Source organism: Pseudophryne corroboree, chromosome 5, assembly GCF_028390025.1.
Source record: "Pseudophryne corroboree isolate aPseCor3 chromosome 5, aPseCor3.hap2, whole genome shotgun sequence".
Lineage (NCBI taxonomy): Eukaryota > Metazoa > Chordata > Amphibia > Anura > Myobatrachidae > Pseudophryne > Pseudophryne corroboree.
Genome location: NC_086448.1, coordinates 152222262 through 152249254, shown reverse-complemented (window position 1 = coordinate 152249254; position 26993 = coordinate 152222262). Strand labels below are relative to the sequence as shown.

The 26993-nt window shown below is 43.1% G+C and overlaps 1 protein-coding gene and 1 long non-coding RNA gene across 6 annotated transcripts in view; one reads left to right on the top strand and one right to left on the bottom strand.

The window, feature by feature from the left end:
- LOC134927412 (uncharacterized) overlaps positions 1 to 2446 on the bottom strand; it is a 204432-nt gene extending 201986 nt beyond the window's left edge. The window contains exons 1-2 of the long non-coding RNA XR_010177635.1: positions 2397 to 2446; positions 2235 to 2279 (exon numbers count right to left, since the gene is read on the bottom strand). This is a non-coding gene — a long non-coding RNA (uncharacterized LOC134927412). The remainder of the gene's footprint in view (positions 1 to 2234; positions 2280 to 2396) is intronic.
- Positions 2447 to 2524: 78 nt separating this feature from the next.
- LOC134927409 (xin actin-binding repeat-containing protein 1-like) overlaps positions 2525 to 26993 on the top strand; it is a 559013-nt gene continuing 534544 nt past the window's right edge. For 3 of the 5 annotated variants that reach the window (XR_010177632.1, XR_010177634.1, XR_010177633.1), the window contains exons 1-2: positions 2544 to 2656; positions 12914 to 13009. The gene's annotated coding sequence lies outside the window, so the exon portion shown is untranslated. Of the gene's footprint in view, positions 2657 to 12913; positions 13010 to 22154; positions 22238 to 26993 lie in introns of all 5 variants that reach the window. The other 2 variants (XM_063921820.1, XR_010177631.1) reach the window with 2 other exon arrangements.

Genomic DNA, 26993 nt, shown 5'->3' with positions numbered 1-26993 from the left:
CCTGCGTTTTTCCGAACACTCCCTGAAAACGGTCAGTTGCCACCCAGAAACGCCCACTTCATGTCAATCACTCTGCTGCAACCAGTGCGACTGAAATGCATCGCTAGACCCTGTGCAAAACTACATCATTCGTTGTGCCCGCGCATTGCTCCGCATACGCACGCACAGAACTGTTTTTTAGCCTGACCGCTGCGCTGCGAACAAATGCAGCTAGCGATCAACTCGGAATGACCACCAATGCCACCTAAGGCTATGGCAACTATGGTACAATAGAAATTATGCAATATGCTATATGAGTGAAGATGCATTTATATACATCTCATAGTCAGATACAGTTAAATACAGTATACAGTATATAAAATGTATATCTGATATACATTTTATATGGTGTCTGGGTTGGTTATGTCTCCTGGATAACTGAGGAAGCACCCCAAAGATCCTGAGATAACTTGAATGCAAGTTTTGTTTTTTAAAATGATATATCTATAGAGAGAGATGTCTTGCAGGTCAAACAGCATACAGTAGCAGCGTACAGTGCTCTTACTGAATAATGAAGAATAGAATAATGGAGAAGAGAATAACGGAGAAGACTACACATTATCGGGTCATTCTACTTGAACTGTTATACTCCTGTATATTTACCCATTGTATGAACAATATTTTGAAGCAGTAACCCTTGGACTTCTGCCTACCTCTGTTTGCCATTGAGGATCTCAGATAAGCTCAATTTATTTTATCTCTTGTACAGATATATATATATATATATATATAATCTCCAAAGGGTGATATTCGGCGCGTAGAAAACCTTCCTCCAGACAGTTGGCTGGGTTAATAGCGTATAGGTTTAATTCAGAGCACTTTCCCTTTAATTCCCAGGGTGGCTGCCTATTTTACCAAATGGCCCGCTGTTCAGTCAGGTCTTCTTAAAATCTACAAAAACAAAGTGTAAAAAGGCGCCTCCTAGTGCAATACTGATAGTATGATCAACCTCCACCAATAACACCCTATAAGTGGGAGGTGTACCGTAATCAGTGGTCTTAAACCACCTTAAAGCAGCGTGTATAGATCCAATACTTTTCCCCGATTCTGATAATTAATTTTCTGGGTACAGTGGTCACTCAGATGTCCCGAGGCTCAATTCTCATAATCGCCCAGATGCAAAAAAATGAGAAGCAAAACGACCATAGTGTAGTAAAATTTAAAAAACACACATATTTATTTGGTATAACACATAAAGTAAGTAGTTGCCCGTACCATATAAAAGAATAAAAACAGCTTATCTGATATCAAATATGTCAGTCCATCGGTCTGTCACTCAGAGTGACAGACCGATGGACTGACATATTTGATATCAGATAAGTATTGGATCTATACACGCTGCTTTAAGGTGGTTTAAGACCACTGATTACGGTACACCTCCCACTTATAGGGTGTTATTGGTGGAGGTTGATCATACTATCAGTATTGCACTAGGAGGCGCCTTTTTTCACTTTGTTTTTGTAGATATATATATATATATATATATATATATATATATATAAAATTATATTAGGTTTCTGAAGGAAGTGTTTTTTAAGGTATAGTGGGATACATTATTAATCATCTAGAGCTGTTCTCCATAATTGGAAGCTGCCAATGGAACATCCTGCAAAGTTACTTTCTAAAGCTTTATGAACCTTTTTCCAGGCACTATTGTGTTTTTCAGTTTTATTTGGAGGATCTTACTCTGAGTCCATCTTAAAGAAGAATCCTCTTGATCCTTTGATGAGCACATTTTCTTTTGCTTGTATTACTTAGACACATGACAATATTTGTAAATGAAATACATATATGTTAAATACACAAATGAGTGAATAGGACATGGCTGTATGTATATACAGATGGAGCCATATTTATATTGGCCTTTAATAGGATTAACTGAGCCAGGCAAATCAGACTTAATCCCCTGCTGTAATGACTTAATCTCTAGATGTATTGTTCTCTCTCTATTGTATTGCAGTTGAGAACAATAGATGAAGGGCTTATGCTAATAAACCAGGGTGTGCCTAGGCGCAGCAGAGAAGCCAAGATAAGCGCAGCTCCACCTGTACACCTCTGGTTTACCAGCAGTATTGGGAATACTATTTAAACTGGCAGAGAGAAATATTTTATGTAAGTATCAGCGACTCATACGGCCTTTCCATGTTTTCTTAAATTCATTATGAAGGCCCCTTTATTGTGTTCCGTATACTTACAGCAACAACTGCTTGATGCAGCATCCAAGTTCTTCTATGGAGTTCCTGGTAATAGAACATAAAATAGTGACATCATTTATCAAGGTGCCTGACAATGACTCAGAAGAGACATGACAACTTTAGTTGTGCGCACTCAGAAGCCTAATGTTCCTTACTACTCACCCTGTGCCTGATGCTTCTCCTCCTTTGGTTTCAGCACAGTAATGGTTGACTCAAACAGATAGAATAGTATAGTACTTGCAATTCCCTAAAAATAGACCTGTAGATTCACAGTCCCAACATAGCTCAGCTCCCTGATAAAACAGCTGCCACTTGCTTGAGCCAGACACAGAGGGAAGCAGGTCCTGCCAGGGACACAGGGGAACTGATCAAGCCTCTTGGGGGACTTTCCATTCACCATTATCTGGAAACGCAGCTTTAGTGTAAGTCCGCAAAGTTTTACAATAGTTATGTTTCACTGCTGTTTAATAGAAGCATGCAGAATATTATTTTTCTAATTGTGTTATCTATATTGTTACTTTTGTATTTCAGTATATTGTTATGACATTCAACACTTTTAATGAAAAATAACTGATTACATAAATGCTGTCTTTAAAAGACTGTTTAGTTTTGTTGTAGTTATGACAGTTTTATGTGTTCTACTTTTTGTTGCTCTTTTGGCTTATTGTTTAGTGTTACTTCTTTCTCTTATTAGGTATATGAACTTTTATACAGTTTAATCATAGTTTTGCCTGTTTCGGAAAACATTATAGTTGATATAGTTTATAACAAGAGTCAAGAATGTCCAATTGTTAGAAAAGGCTGAATATTATTTATTACACATGAAAGTGTATGCTATGATAGAACACACGGAACAGGTGTGGATATGGGTTATGTGGTACTTGTTGCAGGGAATTGTGTTATGCTCTTCAGAATGAAGACTAAAGGGGTCATTCCGAGTTGTTCGCTCGTTGCCGTTTTTCGCAGCGCAGCGAATAGGTTACTACTGCGCATGCGTATGCACCGCAATGCGCAGGCGCGTTGTTTGGGTACAAAGCGTATCGTTGCTGGCCGATGGATTTAACGAATAATCCATTCGCACAGCCGATCGCAAGGAGATTGACAGGAAGAGGGCGTTTGTGGGTGTCAACTAAAGGTTTTCTGGGAGTGCTAGGGAAAACGCAGGCGTGTCCAAGCGTTTGCAGTGTGGGTGTCTGACATCAATTCCGGGACCGGACAGGCTGAAGTGATCGCAAGGGCTGAGTAAGTCCAGACCTACTCAGAAACTGCAAAAAACTTTTTCGTGCCGCTCGGCTGCACATACGTGCGCACACTTGCAAAGTGAAAATATACTCCCCCGTGGGCGGTGACTATGCGTTTGCATGGGTGCTAAAAGTAGCTAGGGAGCGATCAACTCGGAATGACTCCCTGAGGCCGGGATGTAATGAAGTCCAAGTTTTGCGGCTGTGCGGGATGTCGGCTGAACGCTGCCATTTTTTCTAAAGGGGCAATCATGTACAAAGCATAGTTTAGCCTTGTACATGATTGCCCCTTTAAAAAAGTCTGAGTTTGTCCGTCATCCCACGCAGCCGCCGAACTCGGACTCCATTACATCCTGGCCTAAAACTATTTTATTGGGATTTAGTGATGAATTATATTATATTATAAAATGTTTATTATAATCAGTTCCTAACAAATAAATACATAAATAAATAAATACATTTCAAAACACCGGGAATATATTAATTTCTCCCAGAGATAAAATAATAGCTGTCAATTATCTTATCTTACTGTAACCATCTACCTTAATCCTGCCTGCTGTTACAGTAGACAAGAGATGGAACACTGCATAAAAAAATAAATAAAATAAACTAGGGTAATAAAAGTAATACAATAATAAAATGTTAATGGAAATAAAAAATAGATAATATTGTCCATCACAAAATACAAATGAATCATTTTCGATGGAAGGGATGTTACAAGATAATATGGTAGTATAGAGCATTCAGTTATATGCAAATAGATAGACCGCTGTCTACAACAGCAACCAATAAGATACAGTAAATTCCCCTAAATCACTATTTAAAGTCAATACACAGGCTCAGTTACATGTTCTAAGACACATTACATTCTAAGTGTCCTTTATTAAAAATACTGCACCACGTCTGAGCTGTGACATGTACTTTTGTTTACTCTATTAAATACTATGACAGCGTTGGGTAAATCTCAGGAGGAAGTGATGAAGGAGAGGATAGATTATGGGATCAGGCAGTACTACTGAAAGAGATAAGACACCATGGGAAATAGGAAGGAATTATGGCAGGTAGTAGGATGGTGGACAGAATAGGGAGATTAAAGCCAAGATAATGTAAAATCCATTTAAAAAATATGATCATCTGTTTTTAATAAAGCACCAATACAGTATAATCTGCAACCCGGTACAATAACCAAGAAAATAAAAACCAACTGTTGATAACAATACAGGAACATAAATTGAAATAGGAGGCGTAAGGGAACTTTGCACTAGTGGTCATAACAAAGTTGTGGTAATACAAGTCCAAGGATGCTGGGACTTATAGGTCCACTGCAGCTGGTGAGCCTCAGGTTTGCAACCTAATAGGAATGTATAAAGGTATAGAAATAAGTAACTTACAATAATGACACTGCACTCTCATCATTCACATTTCACTAAAAGACACTGACTTCTAGTTGAAATGTGTATATATGCTGTGGCCCCAGGGGGGGACTATGGGGACTGGTGTCCTGGGCCCTTACAATGAGGGGGTCCACCCATAGCTCCTACTGCCAATACCTATAGAGCTGCAACAGTCAGTGAATCAACAGAAGACTGATGCACAGGAAGGACTTCTTAAAACAAGCCTCCCCTGTGCATCAGCTCTCTGTGAACCGTTCCTGTAGGTCTGCAACACTCCACCTATATGTAACATCACAATGCATGACATCACATGGGGGTTGAGCAATGCGGCAGATTTTTTTTTTTTTTGGGGGGGGGAGAGGGGCCCTGTCTATTTTGTCAGTTCTGGGCCCCACAATTTCTGATGGCAGCCCTGTGGGGCCCCACAATTACAGTATATGTTACAATATATAGCCCCACTTACGGTTAGTTACAGCTTTATGCCTGTATTATGTCTCTCCCGTGCCTACTGGATATATTTTAGTTCATCTTGCGTGTCTGTGGATACTTACTTAAAGTTGGCATTTGTACAGTAAATACAGAACTAGGGGCTATCAATAAAGCTCAGTTTAAAATGCCTGAGATGTTTCCCTGAAGAAGAGGGACCTGCTAGGGACAGATGCCTGGTGGGAGAAGAGACCACTTCCTGGAGGCCCGTGACAGCTGCTTTCCCTGCAGCACTGCTCTTAGAATACATCCCCACATTCCTGGGTTAGACGTAATTCTGCAAAGACTAAAATATAGTATGTTCTATTTTACCTCCATCATCTTAGACAACAGTTGTCACTAGAAAGGGAGCGACATACTTCCAGCTTTTTTTGTTGTTGTCACCATCGCAAGACAGACTAGTAGGAGATTTGGTAGACTCCCATAAACCTCACTGAAGTGAAGCATGAAGACTAACACAGAGATGACAGACATTTGCAGAAATTTGAAATACAGAGGTTCTCAAACGCGGTCCTCAAGGTACCCCAACGGTCCACGTTTTAAACTTATCCATGCTTGACCACAGGTAACTTAAATAGCGCCTCAGTCAATTTGATTTGACCATCTGTGCTGAGCCGTGGAGATACTTAAAATCTGGACCATTAAGGTGCCCTGAGGACCGCTTTTGAGAACCTCTGTACAAATACAAATGATGTCACATTTCCATCTAATGGGCCTGTAAGTGCCGAGGCTCCATGGGCAAGATGCAGCAAATGGAAAAACATTGCCAAACTTTCAAAAATGCTGTTTCCAGAGGTTTGGATGCATACTGCATATGCACCAAGCCCCAGAATGCGATAGATTTGGGGCTTGGATGCGGTGGACAACACCATCTTCAGATGGAATTGTCCTATTGCAGCCTATGGGCCTTTATTGCACTGCCCTTTCTGAGAGGAATCTTATCATTTTTCATGACAATTGCAATGATAAAGAGGTTCCACAGACAGACACCACTGAGACAGAAAGAGAAAGAGACTGGGAGGAAATTAGGTGATTGCTGTTCAATATATAGTTTTTTAAATAAAGAAATATGTTTCCACACGTATTTTATATACACAGAAAGAAGTACAAAATGACAAAACGCAATGCATTACTAAACTATAGAAAAAGAAAAACTTTGCAAACGTTGGTCAAGATATTAGGGAGCTTAATGTCACTATAGGAATGGCTAACTCCAAGAGACCACTGTACCCGTGATCAGAAGAATCCATGAGATATCTAAATGTATTCAAAAGCAATGAAATAATTTTCAGTTCTGTTAAGTCCTGTGCATCTGATATAAACATTGCAGGACTCATTTATCTCTAACAGTGGTTTACAGGCATCCACACAAAATGTTCTGCACCCATGAATTGGATCTGTCACCAATGTAAAGTCTGATAGATTAGACAGACACACTGGTTTCTTATCCAGCTATTATGGGTGCCTAGCCATCTATGAGAATTTCACAAGACTGACCACATCAGAGGCGCCAGAGATTACTGAGCCCTTTGTCCAAGCAGATATTGTCATTCAGGATGAGGGAGGATGTGTCCAGCCTCGCTCCATTCACCACTTACTGCCAGGCACATTATACTGGGTACAGATATTGACAATCTCTCCTTTAGCACTAAATCATCTTTGTTTTTATTTTTATTACCTTTTTTTTGTTGTTGCTTTTTCAAGATATTCTAATTAAACGGGTTCTGGTGGGCAACACAGGAAGTCTTGGTGGTCAGCAGACCTCCTGGGCATATCTGTTAGGTATCCAGACTCTGGGTCGACACCAATTATGTCGACACCCATCGGCCGACAGTGGGTAGGTCGACACAGCCATTAGGTCGACATGAACAAGGTCAACATGCAAAAAGGTCGACATGAGTTTTTCACAATTTTTTTTTTACTTTTTCATACTTTACGATCCACGTGGACTACGATCGGGAACGGTAACTTGTGCCGAGCGCAGCAGTAGCGGAGCGAGGCACCTTTCCCACAGGCACCTTTCCCACAGTCACTCGCCATGCAAGTCGCTTGCCATGCAATAGTGCACCGCGTCGGTGCACTATTTGGGGTTCCTGGTCAATTGACCGAGAAAACGCCACCAAAAAAAACATAAAAAATTAATGTCAACCTTTTTTCAGGTCGACATTGTTCATGTCGACCTAATGGCCATGTTGACCTATTTCTAGTGTCAACCTAGCCACTGTCTACCAATGGGTGTTGACCTAATGGGTGTCGACCCTGCGTCCCATACCTATCTATGATGGGTGCAAGGTGTGCACAGAGCACGGTACCCTGGGTCCAGAGGGATTACAATCCACACTTGGCACTCTTACTTGGCAGCAGAAATCACTAAGAAAATAGTGCACAGTAATAGTGCCATTTTACTGGAGATTGGCGTATGCGCAATAGTTCCACAGTATACTTGGGTTATGCACAGGCAAGAGAAATGGACCCCTCCTCTGTTAGACTGCCTCTGGCAGACCTATGTAGGGGAAGCAGTTAGTTTCCTGACGGTCGGGATCCTGGCGGTCATAAACCAACGTCGGAATCCTGACATGCAAGGCAATCCTGACTGTCAGAATCCCGACCAGTACCCCGAATCCGCACTTGGGGGGTGGTCCACACTGAGGGGGAATAAATTAGTGTGACAAGCAAAGCTGGCCACCGGGCCCGAAGTGTGGCGAGCGGACACTCTGTGCTCGCTGTCGGGATTCCGGCCTCGGTATTATGACCGCCGGGATCCCATACTGATTCCCTATGTACAAGAGTATGGAGGTGATATACCAAGGCCCATATCTTTGGCCTTGTCAGTAGAGATTGTCCCTGAATTATATATACACGTTTATCTTCCTGGTGAGGTGTGCACCATCCTCTCTCCTGTCAGGGCATTGACAGCCTGTGGTTTGCATACATCAGATGGGAAGTGTTGGTAGGAGTTCCCAGTAATCTCTCTACAGAATGCTGTGTATGTGGGATGTGGCTGCGGTTCCATCTTATAGAAGAACCCAGTGACATCATCACCCATCTCCTCAGTGCAGAACAGCAGTATATACAGTAGGAGAATATGGAAGCATGCTGAGTGTAAGATGATCCTAGGTGCCAATGATCTCTGAGGGGTTTATATACTAAAGGTACATTTTCATCAATTTTATAAAGATGGAGATCGTTCTCAATCATTGTTGGGATTCAGGGGATAAAACACACATTCACTAACAGATGATTTTTTTAGATTCATTTTTAAATGTTAGTAAATGTGTGTTTTAGTCCTAGAAGTACAGATTGATTTTCATTGTTCTAACATCAATTTAATATTGCTAGAAATTGACCTATAGTAAATATACCCCTCAGAGTCTGATACTGTATGTTTTAATACTTGTTCTTTTATTAAATACTTCAATAAGGAAAGAAAATGTGATTAAAAAAGGCACAAAAACATTCAGTTTTTAAAAGTGCACATGAAGTTTTACAAAGTATCCAATTAGGGTACAGCATATGCTGTATGTTGTATGCAGGGGTGTAGTATGGTTTTCCGGTGGCCAGCACACTGGCACCGGGATCCCGTCCGCCGGCATGCTGACAGCGGGGCAAGGCCAAATGAGCCCCTTGCGGGCTCGCTGCACTCTCCACACTGCGGGCACGGTGGCATGCTACGCGTGCCACGCTATTTATTCTCACTCCAGGGGGGTCGTGGACCCCCAAGAGGGAGAATAGGTGTTGGTATGCTGTGTGTTGGGATTCCGGCACCGGTATACTGAGCGCCGGGATCCCAACAGCCGGCAAACTAAATACCACCCATATGCAGCATATGTTGGCATTCAATTAGCCCCGATAATTCTTCTCCCAGTCATTATAGTCATTATTGGGCTATTAAATTAAATTCCAAAACCATGTGTTATCGCCGGCTCTGAGGGCTGCTTATTGGGGATTATGCTTCAGGTGCCGATATGTGCAGTGTACCGGTGCTAACTGAATTACCACAGCTAAATGAATACCCCCTTTAAGGTAATATTTTATGTATACATATTAATGATAGGGGCAGACTCAAGGCTAAAGGAATCATGACTAATTATATTCCCCTAATTCTTTTCCTTGAATAATAATAATAATAATAATAATAATAAAACATTATTATTATTATTATTATTATTATTATTACTACAATTTATGCTTTTAAAAAATGTTTTATTATGTACCAAGGAACTGGAAGTGATTTCACCATGTTTTCCCTACCAGAATTCTGATACGCTCACTTAGAATAAAAGTTATCAGAGTTAATAGTGTACATATTATACACAAAGCATTTGCCATGTTCTCTGGCAGGCACAGGCATAGAGCTGACACTGGGGTAATAATAACACGGAGCTGGCAGAGCTGCATTGTGTCCAGTCACTCAGATGGGGATTACAGGAGGTGACTGCAGATGACTAGATCTGGTTGCCCAGCCTGTATGTGCTGCTGCTGCTGAGCTTGCACTTTGTGTTATAGACACAGGCTGGGCACCACTGTTGGTGTTCCTCCTACACACTCTACAAAAACACGACACCATGATGGCTCTGAAGAGGTGGGTGTGTGTCTTTTACAGGAATTCTTAACATTACACTGAAGGATACTAAAAGTTAGGGAACACACACATATTAATTAATTAATTAGCTAATATATATTTAATTAATATCCAGAATGTACTGTAATAACTTCACTTTGCAAATAATAACATGTTACACTGTTTTGCATTATTCGACTCCAGCAGATACAATCACTGTTTTATTTAGTGAATACTGGAAGATTCTGAAATGATTTGGTAATGTAGACACAGATAATGCAGCTAGTATACTGATAAGAGTTATGAACAGTGGAGTCACTATTTGTCTCCTCCTGAATGACAAAATAATACATACTGGGGGGAATTCAAATGTTCGAAAAGTTGGTTGGGTGTCTGTTTTTTCCTGTCTATTAGATACTGACTGACTTTTCAAACAATTGAATATCACCCACTGTGTAATATCAGACACAATATATAAAGGAAGCTAATTGTAATTATATAAAACACACAGCAATATTCCTAATGCATGGGAATAACATTTTAATATTTCAGAGTTAATATTTTGCAAATAGTAATGTTACAATAATAGATGGATTGTAACCATGTAATGATCTCAGGTAAAATATATTTTGATTATTAACCACAAACTCTAGATTGAAATAAATGAAATAGCATAGTAATTGTTATGCTCTAAGGGGGGAATTCAATTGCGGATGAAGGGTGTTGCAGAGTGTAAACGCCGGCAACGGCACCGCATCTCCCACCCCTCGCCTACCCGGCTGAATTCCAAATTTGCATAAAAGTTCTCGTTATACTATGGGGCTTGAGCGAGTTTGGGCTGCCATAAAGTGTGGTTGTTGCTGCAGTGATACGGCTTGCTGGATGTCTTCACTTGCAATTTAATTCCCCCCAGTGTCCTTATATACATCACTAAGCACTGTTTATGTGTATTTATTATTATTATTATTATTATTATTATTATTATATTTGATTGTAATGTACTGTAGGCAGTTTTATTACATTACATTTTGCTAAGCTTTAAGGATCTATTTACTAAGCTTTGGATGGAGATAAGGTCGCTGGAGATAAAGTATCAGCCAATTGGCTCCTAACTGTCATTCTTCAAACACAGCCTGTGACATGACAGTTAGGAGCTGATTGGCTGGTACTTTATCTCAGTCCACTTTATCTCCATCCAAGGCTTAGTAAATAGACCCCTTAATTCTTAAAAATCTAAAAAAAATAGAAGCTAAAGCTTATAAATGATATGTAATATCAGAGATGGGTGGAATTGCAGTCGCATACAAGAGGCTTTGCCATTTCATCCACCAAAAATGCAAATGCAGCAGGACTGAGGGGGTGATTCAGACCTGATCGCTTCTGTGCGTTTTCATACAGCGAGCGATCAGGTCCAAACTGCGCATGCACTGCAATGCACAGGCGCGTTGCACGGGTACAAAGAGGATCGCCGCTCAGCGATGGGTTTTGGCGATGGATCCATTCGCACAAGGAGATTGACAGGAAGAAGGCGTTTGTGGGTGTCAACTGACCGTTTTCAGGGAGTGTCTGGAAAAACGCAGGCGTGCCCAGGAGTTTGCAGGGAGGGTTCCTGACGTCAATTCCGGTCCCGGACAGGCTGATGTGATCGCAGCGGTTGAGTAAGTCCTGGGCTGCGCAGAGACTGCACAAAATCTGTTTGTACAGCTCTGCTACACATGCGTTCGCACACAGTGGTGCCGAGAGAGGCGGGAGAGGGTATAAATTACCCGGGCCCATGTCTGTTGGAGGGGCCCAGTAGGGGCCCAGGCCCTCTCCCCCTTACCTGGCAGAAGCAGCTGCAGCTCTTCTCCTCAGCCCAGCACACTCTGCTATGTACTGAGCTGTAGTTGATTTTTCCATGTAAATGATTGCCACTTTAAAAAAAACAGGAGAATTCTCCCAAAAACTCTCACTATCTAATTCTCACACCCTATTACATTCCCCCCCTGGAGTGTTAGGGCGCCTTGAGCTGCAAATAGTAGGTGGGTTTGGATCCCAAAACTGTCCTGCAGCTCTCCAGCTATTGTTGCACAGCTGCAGTGGTATACTCTCCCGGGGGCCGACAGGACATGCTGGAACTTGTAGTTCAACAACTGCTGAAATCTATTTATTGCCTGCATCTGGTTACTACATCAATACATACAAAATAAGATGATTAGCCATTGGCACAGGTCACACAATAATTGATAATGTGGATGGAAGTTCTGCAATTCATATGCAATTAGTGGGATCTCTGGTCTATGCTTTTTAATATCAATTTTTTTATTTTTTTTTAGTCAGACAATGCATTGGGATTTCTTTTTTGTTCTAATGGAGTAGAATGCAGAGGTAACTCCAGTGCAGACCATCCTGTCATTATCCAGGCTGGGCAAATGCATATTTTAAATATTTTAAAGACACATGCTGCTTATTTTAGGCCAGCTTATCTTGTGATGGTGATAAAGAATGGTTCTAATTTTGTTTCGCTACTGGCAGAATGTGTGCAGGACACACTTACAGAACTAAAAAACAGACTGTCCAATGATATTCTGCAGACGGATATAATACAGACGCTAGTAATGGATTAACGCATCAGTTTATTACAAAGAGAAAAGAAAAGAAAGAAAAATAAATTTATATGAGTTTAACTAAGGAACACTGCTCCATATAGTCAGTGCTCTGTGGGATTGAAGTGTCAGAGCTTAATAAACTGAAGATCTAGCTTCATCGAGAATCTGAACACTGTAAGTGCTCAACAGTAATCAGCCCCATCACTCCATACAGTTAGTGCATTTGTACACTTAATACACTATATATATATATATATATATATATACACACACACACACACACACACACACACACACACACACAAACACACACATATATATATTTATATATATAGATATAATAGGCCTGTTATGTGTAGCTTGATCTTGTTTGTGAAAGCAAAAAATATAATTTGATGTCATGTTCCAGATAAGGAAAGCCGTCATAGGCATACCAGAGGAACTGTCGTCATACTCTTAAAGACAGCTGCAGTCTGCCGTCGATAAACCCAAAGATACAAACACAGTAAGTATTCCATTCTTCAAATTCCTCTTCCAGGTTATTTTTATGTACTTTCCATTCTTCTCCAGCAATGAGATGACATAGAGGATGTCATGAAGGACTCTATTCATGTGCAGTCTGTATTTATCCCATCAGAATCTCTATGATCAGAGCTGCAATGGATCAGTAACCAAGAGGTATAGCCAGGCTGATGCCCAGAGACACATATCTCACAGATATTTACATTAAATTAGGCCTCACACTGAAAGACATATATTGGCACTTTAATTCATACTCATTTATCACATAGGAAGAATCGCTCTATTATACTTTTGTGAGAGAGTTCACAAAGGAGAAACGCAGGAGACAAGCTTGGTATAGGCACAGGGCTCACCAGGAAGGTTCCTGGTAGGCTGACCTGTCTGTGGGGCCTGTTTTGTGTGGTGTTATGTGGCCCCACCCCTACATGACAGGCAGCCCACCACACTCAGTACACTGCATTGTCCCCATTCTGTTATTCCATCTCTGCAGTACAGCAACTCTGCCAACCAGTGATACTGCCATGGCCAATGTCGGACTGGGGCAGGAATGGCCCACCGGGGGAATGCTGCTGTAGGGGCCCATGCTTAAAGGTGTAGCCAGGTTCCAGTGGGGGCGTGGCCAGCCACCACAGAGGTTTGGCTAACCATTACATGTTCTGTGCCCCTTGGTAAATATATAATAAACCAAATTATTGTGAAGTATAATGTAACATATGTATAATGCATTAATCCAGTGCACTAGGATAGTCTGGAACTTGATCCCTAGAGGAAGAGGAGGGCCCACAGGCAGTAGGGCCCACCGGTGGTTTCCCCTATTCCCCTGTGGGCCAGTCCGACCCTGGCCATGGCTACACGATATGTTTTACCTCTTGTGCTGCCCATGTCAGGCTACTTCTACAAAATTTTATAGGGCCACTTTTAGTTCCTAATCCACCCTTAAGGGGCCATTTACTAAGCAGTGATAAGAGCAGAGAAGTGAGCCAGTGGAGAAGTTGCCCATGGCAACCAATCAGCACTGAAGTAACATCTAGAATTTGCATACTATAAAATTATACAGAGTTGCTGATTGGTTGCTGGGGCAACTTCTCCACTGACTCACTTCTCCGCTCTTATCACTGCTTAGTAAATGTCCCCCTTAGTATCAGACACAACTACAGCAAAAGACGCGAGGAAGCCCGCACTTGCGTATAGTCAGGCCCTATGATGAGGGTTTCTGCCCCCCTCATCAGACTCCACCCCCTCATCAGACCACACCCCCATTAGGCCTGCTTCCATAAATTTCCCTGGCTAGTTTTCCATCCCAACCTGCTCCTGGGCATAGCAGTGGTAGTAATAAAATATTAGGAAATGTTCTGGAGAACTTGTACTCTGGGCTATCTGCTGCAGGCCAGCATACTGTAGAGTATCACAGGTCTTCTTACTTAAAGCTTCAACGCAACTTAAATCTTTATTAACAACATTAGAAATGACATTTCTAAATCCTGACTGCCACAAGTGCTAACCCCAATTTCCTAATCTAAATTCAAAGGAAAATTATATTTTAAATGTGCTGTATATTGTTCATTGTTCTGTGCTGAGCTACATCCATGGCAGGGTTCCTGTGTTGTTATCGGACTGTAATAGTGGAGACCCATGGGATGTAACTGTGCAGACATATTGCTGAATGACCACATCTGGCTACTCACACACGGCCTGGCCTAAATGTGTGCAGCCAACGTGGATTAGACTGGTTAAGCCAAGATTACTTACCTGTAGTTCAAGAAATTAGTACATAGTGTTGACATCTAATGAATGTACAACTACTACGTAGTACGTATGTGTAAATCTACACTTCATGGGAGACAATCTGTTTAAAGAGCATAGGTTGTTTTAATAATATATTCCACCAGAGGGCGCCCTCTTCATCTCTTATCGATAGTTCTGCCAACACCTCAGTATTCTATACAACACAGAACCAAAGCAAAAGGAACATTTATAGCTCATAAACAGCACAAAATCCACGCTATATCCCAAATTGTGATTTGTGAAATAATATTTGAATAATACATAGTTACTTAACAAAAAAAGATTAATATGCAGCTATAATTCTAGTGTTACTAAAGGTCCGTACACACGGAGCAATTTTGACTAACTCATTTAAATAGGAGGATGCTTTTACCTTTCCAGCGACATAGTGAAAATGTACTTGCCTGCACAGTCTATTTTTCCCAGCAATAGCGACCTGGCGGGGATGCTCATCGCTATCGATCATTGGGTATACACGGAGCGATATGCACTAACTTTCTATATAGTCAAAATCGCTGAGCAATATCGCTCAGCGTGTACCATACTTGCCTACATTGTATTTCTCCACTCCGGGAGAAGCCCGGAGAGGAGACGCTGCAGGAGACTTCGGGGGGCGGTGCTGGACTATGACATCACCAAGCCCCACCCCCACATCGGAAAATGCCGCTATTCGTTGTTTCTCGGGAAGTGGGCTGGGCTAAAATGACACGATTTGCATCATTTTAATAGAGATGAGCGGGTTCGGTTCCTCGGAATCCGAACCCGCTCGAACTTCATGTTTTTTTTCACGGGTCCGAGCGACTCGGATCTTCCCGCCTTGCTCGGTTAACCCGAGCGCGCCCGAACGTCATCATGACGCTGTCGGATTCTCGCGAGACTCGGATTCTATATAAGGAGCCGCGCGTCGCCGCCATTTTCACACGTGCATTGAGATTGATAGGGAGAGGACGTGGCTGGCGTCCTCTCCATTTAGATTAGAAGAGAGAGAGTGAGATTGATTTGAGACAGAGACACTTGATTTACTGGAGCTTAGGAGTACTGTAGAGAGTGCAGAGTTTAGTAGTGACTGACCACAGTGACCACCAGACAGTGCAGTTTTATTTAATATAATCCGTTCTCTGCCTGAAAAAAACGATACACAGTGACTCAGTCACATACCATATCTGTGTGCACTGCTCAGCCCAGTGTGCTGCATCATCTATGTATATATCTGACTGTGCTCACACAGCTTATAATTGTGGGGGAGACTGGGGAGCAGTGCCAGTTATAGGTTATAGCAGGAGCCAGGAGTACATATTATTAAAATTAAACAGTGCACACTTTTGCTGCAGGAGTGCCACTGCCAGTGGGACTGACCAGTGACCTGACCACACTGACCACCAGTATAGTTAGTAGTATACTATATTGTGATTGCCTGAAAAAGTTAAACACTCGTCGTGTGACTTGTGTGGTGTTTTTTTTTTATTCTATAAAAAACTCATTCTGCTGACAGACAGTGTCCAGCAGGTCCGTCATTATATAATATATACCTGTCCGGCTGCAGTAGTGATATATATATATTTTTTATATCATTATTTATCATCCAGTCGCAGCAGACACAGTACGGTAGTTCACGGCTGTAGCTACCTCTGTGTCGGCACTCGGCAGTCCATCCATAATTGTATACCACCTACCCGTGTTTTTTTTTTCTTTCTTCTTTATACATACATACTACATCTCTTTATCAACCAGTCTATATTAGCAGCAGACACAGTACAGTACGGAAGTCCACGGCTGTAGCTACCTCTGTGTCGGCACTCGGCAGTCCGTCCATAATTGTATACCACCTACCCGTGGTTTTTTTTTCTTTCTTCTTTATACATACATACTACATCTCTTTATCAACCAGTCTATATTAGCAGCAGACACAGTACAGTAGTCCACGGCTGTAGCTACCTCTGTGTCGGCACTCGGCAGTCCATCCATAATTGTATACCACCTACCCGTGTTTTTTTTTTCTTTCTTCTTTATACATACATACTACATCTCTTTATCAACCAGTCTATATTAGCAGCAGACACAGTACAGTACGGTAGTCCACGGCTGTAGCTACCTCTGTGTCGGCACTCGGCAGTCCGTCCATAATTGTATACCACCTACCCGTGGTTTTTTTTTCTTTCTTCTTTATACATACATACTACATCTCTTTATCAACCAGTCTATATTGGCAGCAGACACAGTACAGTAGTCCACGGCTGTAGCTACCTCTGTGTCGGCACTCGGCAGTCCATCCATAATTGTATACCACCTACCCGTGGTTTTTTTTTTTCTTTCTTCTTTATACATACTACATCTCATTATCAACCAGTCTATATTAGCAGCAGACACAGTACAGTAGTCCACGGCTGTAGCTACCTCTGTGTCGGCACTCGGCAGTCCATCCATAATTGTATACCACCTACCCGTGGTTTTTTTTTCTTTCTTCTTTATACATACATACTACATCTCATTATCATCCAGTCTATATTAGCAGCAGACACAGTACAGTACAATAGTCCACGGCTGTAGCTACCTCTGTGTCGGCACTCGGCAGTCCATCCATAATTGTATACTAGTATCCATCCATCTCCATTGTTTACCTGAGGTGCCTTTTAGTTGTGCCTATTAAAATATGGAGAACAAAAATGTTGAGGTTCCAAAATTAGGGAAAGATCAAGATCCACTTCCACCTCGTGCTGAAGCTGCTGCCACTAGTCATGGCCGAGACGATGAAATGCCAGCAACGTCGTCTGCCAAGGCCGATGCCCAATGTCATAGTACAGAGCATGTCAAATCCAAAACACCAAATATCAGTAAAAAAAGGACTCCAAAACCTAAAATAAAATTGTCGGAGGAGAAGCGTAAACTTGCCAATATGCCATTTACCACACGGAGTGGCAAGGAACGGCTGAGGCCCTGGCCTATGTTCATGGCTAGTGGTTCAGCTTCACATGAGGATGGAAGCACTCAGCCTCTCGCTAGAAAACTGAAAAGACTCAAGCTGGCAAAAGCACCGCAAAGAACTGTGCGTTCTTCGAAATCCCAAATCCACAAGGAGAGTCCAATTGTGTCGGTTGCGATGCCTGACCTTCCCAACACTGGACGTGAAGAGCATGCGCCTTCCACCATTTGCACGCCCCCTGCAAGTGCTGGAAGGAGCACCCGCAGTCCAGTTCCTGATAGTCAGATTGAAGATGTCAGTGTTGAAGTACACCAGGATGAGGAGGATATGGGTGTTGCTGGCGCTGGGGAGGAAATTGACCAGGAGGATTCTGATGGTGAGGTGGTTTGTTTAAGTCAGGCACCCGGGGAGACACCTGTTATCCGTGGGAGGAATATGGCCGTTGACATGCCTGGTGAAAATACCAAAAAAATCAGCTCTTCGGTGTGGAAGTATTTCACCAGAAATGCGGACAACATTTGTCAAGCCGTGTGTTCCCTTTGTCAAGCTGTAATAAGTAGGGGTAAGGACGTTAACCACCTCGGAACATCCTCCCTTATACGTCACCTGCAGCGCATTCATAATAAGTCAGTGACAAGTTCAAAAACTTTGGGCGACAGCGGAAGCAGTCCACTGACCAGTAAATCCCTTCCTCTTGTAACCAAGCTCACGCAAACCACCCCACCAACTCCCTCAGTGTCAATTTCCTCCTTCCCCAGGAATGCCAATAGTCCTGCAGGCCATGTCACTGGCAATTCTGACGAGTCCTCTCCTGCCTGGGATTCCTCCGATGCATCCTTGCGTGTAACGCCTACTGCTGCTGGCGCTGCTGTTGTTGCTGCTGGGAGTCGATCGTCATCCCAGAGGGGAAGTCGTAAGCCCACTTGTACTACTTCCAGTAAGCAATTGACTGTCCAACAGTCCTTTGCGAGGAAGATGAAATATCACAGCAGTCATCCTGCTGCAAAGCGGATAACTGAGGCCTTGACAACTATGTTGGTGTTAGACGTGCGTCCGGTATCCGCCGTTAGTTCACAGGGAACTAGACAATTTATTGAGGCAGTGTGCCCCCGTTACCAAATACCATCTAGGTTCCACTTCTGTAGGCAGGCGATACCGAGAATGTACACGGACGTCAGAAAAAGACTCACCAGTGTCCTAAAAAATGCAGTTGTACCCAATGTCCACTTAACCACGGACATGTGGACAAGTGGAGCAGGGCAGGGTCAGGACTATATGACTGTGACAGCCCACTGGGTAGATGTATGGACTCCCGCCGCAAGAACAGCAGCGGCGGCACCAGTAGCAGCATCTCGCAAACGCCAACTCTTTCCTAGGCAGGCTACGCTTTGTATCACCGCTTTCCAGAATACGCACACAGCTAAAAACCTCTTACGGCAACTGAGGAAGATCATCGCAGAATGGCTTACCCCAATTGGACTCTCCTGTGGATTTGTGGCATCGGACAACGCCAGCAATATTGTGTGTGCATTAAATATGGGCAAATTCCAGCACGTCCCATGTTTTGCACATACCTTGAATTTGGTGGTGCAGAATTTTTAAAAAAACGACAGGGGCGTGCAAGAGATGCTGTCGGTGGCCAGAAGAATTGCGGGACACTTTCGGCGTACAGGCACCACGTACAGAAGACTGGAGCACCACCAAAAACTACTGAACCTGCCCTGCCATCATCTGAAGCAAGAAGTGGTAACGAGGTGGAATTCAACCCTCTATATGCTTCAGAGGTTGGAGGAGCAGCAAAAGGCCATTCAAGCCTATACAATTGAGCACGATATAGGAGGTGGAATGCACCTGTCTCAACTCAAGTGCAGTGGAGAATGATTTCAACGTTGTGCAAGGTTCTGATGCCCTTTGAACTTGCCACACGTGAAGTCAGTTCAGACACTGCCAGCCTGAGTCAGGTCATTCCCCTCATCAGGCTTTTGCAGAAGAAGCTGGAGACATTGAAGGAGGAGCTAACACGGAGCGATTCCGCTAGGCATGTGGGACTTGTGGATGGAGCCCTTAATTCGCTTAACAAGGATTCACGGGTGGTCAATCTGTTGAAATCAGAGCACTACATTTTGGCCACCGTGCTCGATCCTAGATTTAAAACCTACCTTGGATCTCTCTTTCCGGCAGACACAAGTCTGCTGGGGTGCAAAGACCTGCTGGTGACAAAATTGTCAAGTCAAGCGGAACGCGACCTGTCAACATCTCCTCCTTCACATTCTCCCGCAACTGGGGGTGCGAGGAAAAGGCTAAGAATTCCGAGCCCACCCGCTGGCGGTGATGCAGGGCAGTCTGGAGCGACTGCTGATGCTGACATCTGGTCCGGACTGAAGGACCTGACAACGATTACGGACATGTCGTCTACTGTCACTGCATATGATTCTCTCAACATTGAAAGAATGGTGGAGGATTATATGAGTGACCGCATCCAAGTAGGCACGTCACACAGTCCGTACTTATACTGGCAGGAAAAAGAGGCAATTTGGAAGCCTTTGCACAAACTGGCTTTATTCTACCTAAGTTGCCCTCCCACAAGTGTGTACTCCGAAAGAGTGTTTAGTGCCGCCGCTCACCTTGTCAGCAATCGGCGTACGAGGTTACATCCAGAAAATGTGGAGAAGATGATGTTCATTAAAATGAATTATAATCAATTCCTCCGCGGAGACATTGACCAGCAGCAATTGCCTCCACAAAGTACACAGGGAGCTGAGATGGTGGATTCCAGTGGGGACGAATTGATAATCTGTGAGGAGGGGGATGTACACGGTGATATATCGGAGGATGATGATGAGGTGGACATCTTGCCTCTGTAGAGCCAGTTTGTGCAAGGAGAGATTAATTGCTTCTTTTTTGGGGGGGGTCCAAACCAACCCGTCATATCAGTCACAGTCGTGTGGCAGACCCTGTCACTGAAATGATGGGTTGGTTAAAGTGTGCATGTCCTGTTTATACAACATAAGGGTGGGTGGGAGGGCCCAAGGACAATTCCATCTTGCACCTCTCTTTTCTTTTATTTTTCTTTGCGTCATGTGCTGTTTGGGGAGGGTTTTTTGGAAGGGCCATCCTGCGTGACACTGCAGTGCCACTCCTAGATGGGCCCGGTGTTTGTGTCGGCCACTAGGGTCGCTTATCTTACTCACACAGTCAGCTACCTCATTGCGCCTCTTTTTTTCTTTGCGTCATGTGCTGTTTGGGGAGGGTTTTTTGGAAGGGCCATCCTGCGTGACACTGCAGTGCCACTCCTAGATGGGCCCGGTGTTTGTGTCGGCCACTAGGGTCGCTTATCTTACTCACACAGTCAGCTACCTCATTGCGCCTCTTTTTTTCTTTGCGTCATGTGCTGTTTGGGGAGGGTTTTTTGGAAAGGCCATCCTGCGTGACACTGCAGTGCCACTCCTAGATGGGCCCGGTGTTTGTGTCGGCCACTAGGGTCGCTTATCTTACTCACACAGTCAGCTACCTCATTGCGCCTCTTTTTTTCTTTGCGTCATGTGCTGTTTGGGGAGGGTTTTTTGGAAGGGACATCCTGCGTGACACTGCAGTGCCACTCCTAGATGGGCCCGGTGTTTGTGTCGGCCACTAGGGTCGCTTATCTTACTCACACAGCTACCTCATTGCGCCTCTTTTTTTCTTTGCGTCATGTGCTGTTTGGGGAGGGTTTTTTGGAAGGGACATCCTGCGTGACACTGCAGTGCCACTCCTAGATGGGCCCGGTGTTTGTGTCGGCTACTAGGGTCGCTTATCTTACTCACACAGCGACCTCGGTGCAAATTTTAGGACTAAAAATAATATTGTGAGGTGTGAGGTATTCAGAATAGACTGAAAATGAGTGTAAATTATGGTTTTTGAGGTTAATAATACTTTGGGATCAAAATGACCCCCAAATTCTATGATTTAAGCTGTTTTTTAGGGTTTTTTGAAAAAAACACCCGAATCCAAAACACACCCGAATCCGACAAAAAAAATTCGGTGAGGTTTTGCCAAAACGCGGTCGAACCCAAAACACGGCCGCGGAACCGAACCCAAAACCAAAACCCGAAAAATTTCCGGCGCTCATCTCTACATTTTAACCCCTTCCCCACCTGACGGACCTGCGAATACGGGAGATTATCTCTCCATCCTGCTCGCATCACTAGGGTGCGAGCAGGATGCGGGAGACCTGCGTACTCTTCCGGGGGTGCGGGGGGCTACCCCCAAAAAAGGGAGCCTCCCGCAGCTTCCGGGAGAGTAGGTAAGTATGGTGTGTACTGTGTACACACCTTAAGAGTGAAAAAGAGAGGTGTGCAGTATGGACTGATATAGAGTATTTTAATGCATTTGTACTTTACAGTAAGAGTTTATGGGTATCTGTTAATGTTATCTTTGCTTATAGATCCAAGAGACTAGAGAGATCCTAAAAACAATAAGGAGGACAACTGAAGGCAACTCCATACACACATTGAGTGGACAGAGAAGGTAGGATACTTATGTGTTTATGTGACCTAAGAACCACTGCATATAAATATGGAGCAGCCTGTGTTGCACCAATTTGCTAATATGCATTAATGGAAGTTAAAGGCCATATTGGATTCAGCATTTCCAGTGGATACAGGAAGACTATCTTGCTGTCTCCAGCAAAACTACATATAACAAAGATTACGGAAGTCCAGGTGACCAAATAATATTCCATCTTTTGGCGATAGCAGGAAATATTCAATAAAAAAAAAAAATCATTTATTTTAATAAAGCTATTTTTAACACTGGAATGTTATGAAAATAAATTGTAAAAAAAAAAATATTGTGTATACATTTATAATTATTATTATTTTTAAAAAAAGTGTGAACCAGTCAGCTGGGTCACGTTGGTCAGTTCATCAAGACTGGCCTGGCAGAGTGATAAGACTGCTATTTCTGCTGCCTTCCGGTATTGCTGGGCAGCTGAGTATCATTTAGCAGCTTTGGCAATATTCTAATAATAAATGATGGTGATAACAGATATTCCTATACAGTAGCTGCGGTAAGCAGTGACAGAAAACCTGTGATACCCCTTTCAGATATCCAATGCTGGATCCCACCCAGGAATTGGTAACAGGTCCTTCCCGGGTGGGAGACGGCATTGGAGCCTCTGCACTGGCTTTCCGACCCGACAATATGCCGAGTCGGTTGCCATAGCCTCGGGGGGCGGAGCCGGAGGCAGCGCTGGGAGATGAGCTCATCTCCACGCCACCTCTCCCTATGTAGGAAACGGGTCCCGGATCGCAATGACCTGGGAATCCGCTTACGCTGCCACTTACCTGGTGTTGAACCCGGGAATAACCCTTCTTATTACCTGGGTTTAATTACTGAGTCAGGCGACCCGGGAATTCTCATGGGGCCCTTTCACATCACACACTGACCCGTGTCGACTCAGCAATATGCCGGGTCGATACCGGGTTATTTTTGCGATGTGAAAGGGGTATCAGATAGTCTGGTTGTTGTGTTTTTTAATGGGCTCATATACAGGAAGTCTGGTGTGCAAAGGTGTAAAGACTACCCCCACAAACAAAACTTTACCTTGATACTTCCAGTTCCTCAAGCTACAGAAGTGTTCTTAGCAGCTCTTCAACATAAATCTCTTTTTATGTTTAGTAGTATTTTAAACAAGACACAGAAAAAGCAATTAAGTCTGCTCCACCTGCCTTTGTAATGTATGCAGTGACACTAATTGACACAGTTGAGGCTTGTGAATTTTATGTTAATGATGTTTATGCAGCATGAAATCTCCAAACAATATAATGTAACTTATTTCTAGTAAATTCAGAGGAGGCATCATACTCTAGAATAGTTCAGCCTACAAAGGGGTTGTTGTAGGTGACAGGTGCATTTTAATGGACAATGACAAAATCCAGCTAAAGGGTGCACATTCTTCTTTATTTGCATGCAATGAGTATCAGCTGCTTTTCCGTGTATTACACATACTGGGCAGCTTTATGCTATTACTAATATTTAGGGTTGAGGTACAGTAGCTCCCCATCCCCACTTAGCATCTGCCTGTCCAGTGCAGCATGGTATTTCCTAGGTGCACATCTGTATTTAGGGCTCACTTTAAATGAAGCCCAATATTGTAACTAGTGTACACTTCTATATCTCTAGATAAAAAGAATTACCATTTAGGTGGGAAAAAAATATGATTATATACTGAGGACAAATGACTGTATGATTCTGTTAAGTTATTTATTATTATTATTATTATTATTATTACTACTACTACTATGACTAGATAAAAGGGGCATTATTATTTTTAAATGAACTTATGGGGTAATATTATTTGAATGTTCATGCAAGCAGTATTCATTTATGATGGGCAAAACAATTTTTTTTCCTGTTATGGGCATTATTTGTAAAGCACACTTATGCCACTTACCATGTGCGCTACACAAGAGCCCAAATGTATTAAGCCTTAACAAGTGATAAAGTGGAGATGGATAAAGAGTGATAAATCACCAGCCAATCAGCTTCCTAGCTGCTATATAATAGATTGTGATGATAAATGACAGTTAGGAGCTGATTGGCTGGTCATTTATCACTCTTTATCCATCTCCACTTTATCACTTGATAAAGCTTAAAACATTTGGCCCATAGTGCCCAAAAATTGTTTTGACCCATCATTAATTAGGGGTTCACTACGATATGCCGGCGGTCGGGCTCCCGGCGACCAGCATACCGGCGCCGGGAGCCCGACCGCCGGCTTACCGACAGTGTGGCGAGTGCAAATGAGCCCCTTGCGGGCTCGCTGCGCTCGCTACGCGCCACACTATTTTATTCTCCCTCCAGGGGGGTCATGTACCCCCACGAGGGAGAATAAGTGTCGGTATGCCGGCTGTCGGGATCCCGGCGCCGGTATACTGTGCGCCGGGATCCCGTCAGTCGGCATACAGAAGACCACCCATTAATTAGTATTGTCTCCATTACAATTTATATATGGAGTGTTCAGCATTAAAGTGACCCAAGTCCATTTTGTAATAACACTACTATGATACAGTAGAATCATCAGATTTTATAAAATAGTATACATTAACCATGGCACTATGTTATTGAAGCAATAAAAAACAATTAAAAGTCAATGGTTAATGAATTACAATTCTTCAATTTTGAGATACATTCTCTCAAACTTCGCTCTCATGGACTTGGCTCACTTTAACTCTGAGCGCTTTATATTATTCCCCTGTAATATAATTAAAAAATATTACTAATGCCATATACAACATCCTATTGTATTATTAATAAAATCATACAGTAATTTGGTCCACATAATATAATCATTAAATTATTTTCCACCCATACAGATAATTATTATGTCTTTGACTCCTTTAGTAATAAATAATCATTTGCTAGTATAATTAATATGTGTATTGTGCCTCATTATTATGTTGTGAATGGTCAGATTATGATAGTTCTCAAAACAGAAAGACTTTTCCTATTGGCACTAACAATAATATACTGCACATCTGTGTATGGGATACAGTTAATTTGCAGACTGTCGGGATCCCGGCGGTCAGGATACAGACATCGGAATCCCGACAGCTGGCAATGACGTTCCCAGCCGCCGGAAAATCATACTGAGGCGGATCGCACATGGGAGCCTGACATGGGAGCTCCCAGCGTGCGACCCTCCTCAGGCTCCCCGCCGCCGCTGACTGCAACCCGGCATATTGCCGGGATGGTAATGTCAACGGTGACGCAGCGGGGGCAGCGCTTGGAGGTCACATGATCTCCAAGCGCCGCCCCTACACAGAGAGTGAACGGGAAACGGGTTGGATCGACCCGGCTCCCGTTCACATTGCACAGTGAGCTGGGTTGAAGACGTGTTCAACCCTGCTCACATTCAGAGTTGAAATACCGGGTCACTCGACCCGGTATTTCAACACTTGCATCTTTCAGACTGCAGACAAACAATAGTAGTTGCTCGATCATTCCTGGAGATAATTATGTATCAGGTGCTGGAAAGGGGGAGGGGTCACAGACAAACAGACGGGGAGGGGGGGTGGTTGCAAATCCCACCCCTACATTTCCCTTAAGCACACTAAAAATTATCTGTAACCATACCTGAACCTATCTGGTAATAGAAATTCAGAGAATTAGTTTACACATGTTTGCAAATAAATGTTTAAGCTGCTGAGCCACTTTCAAGGCTTCTCCGATGTCAGCAGTCCTAACACTACATGATAGCAGTGCCCACATAGGGCCATGTAATTTGTCACAGTAGGCCTCATGATAAAGGCTATTACTAAAACACATCCAGACAGAGCTAACTTAGCCAGGAGCCACCCCGAGCATCTCCCATTAGCACTACAAGGAACAGCATGCCTTCCAAATACTGCTCCCATTCAATGCCTCTCGCACACAAGCAGACAAACAATAGTAGTTGCTCGATCATTCCTGTAGATAATTGTAGTGCTAATGGGAGATGCTCGGGGTGGCTCCTGGGTAAGTTAGCTCTGTCTGGATGTGTTTTAGTAATAGCCTTTCTCATGAGGCCTACTGTGACAAATGACATGGCCCTATGTGGGCACTGCTATCATGTAGTGTTAGGACTGCTGACATCGGAGAAGCCTTGAAAGTGGCTCAGCAGCTTAAACATGTGTTTGCAAACATGTGTAAACTAATTCTCTGAATTTCTATTACCAGATAGGTTCAGTTATGGTTACAGATCATTTTTAGTGTGCTGAAGGGAAATGTAGGGGTGGGATTTGCAAACCCCTCTCACCCCTCTCTGTCTGTCTATCTTTTAGACTGCACATGAACACGGGTTATGCACATTCATGTGCCAATAACCCATGTTCAGTGGTGGCAGTCTGAAAGGGGTATAAGTAGCAAATTAAGGCATGGTGATTTTGTTAATATTTTGATCAAAGCATTTAAGCTTGCAGCCCGGCGTCAAGGGACCCTAAGTTTCTGGCAAGTCCCTACACTACCATAAATGCCCAGCAAACCATTACATTGCAGCTAAATGCACTAACCTCCCAGATACAGAGGGCAACACAAGGGCTGGCTGTAAGCCACACCCAACCGGGCCTTTTATAGCCTTGATTGAAAGCAGCTATGATAGTGCTAGGCAAAATTTTTAAACAAAGCTGAAAACAAATATGCCCGCACTTGGTTTTACCCATATTTCACGATACCAGCTACGTGGCAGTATTATTGTATACAAAACATTAATGTACGCAAAACAAACAGACTTTTGTTATTGGTG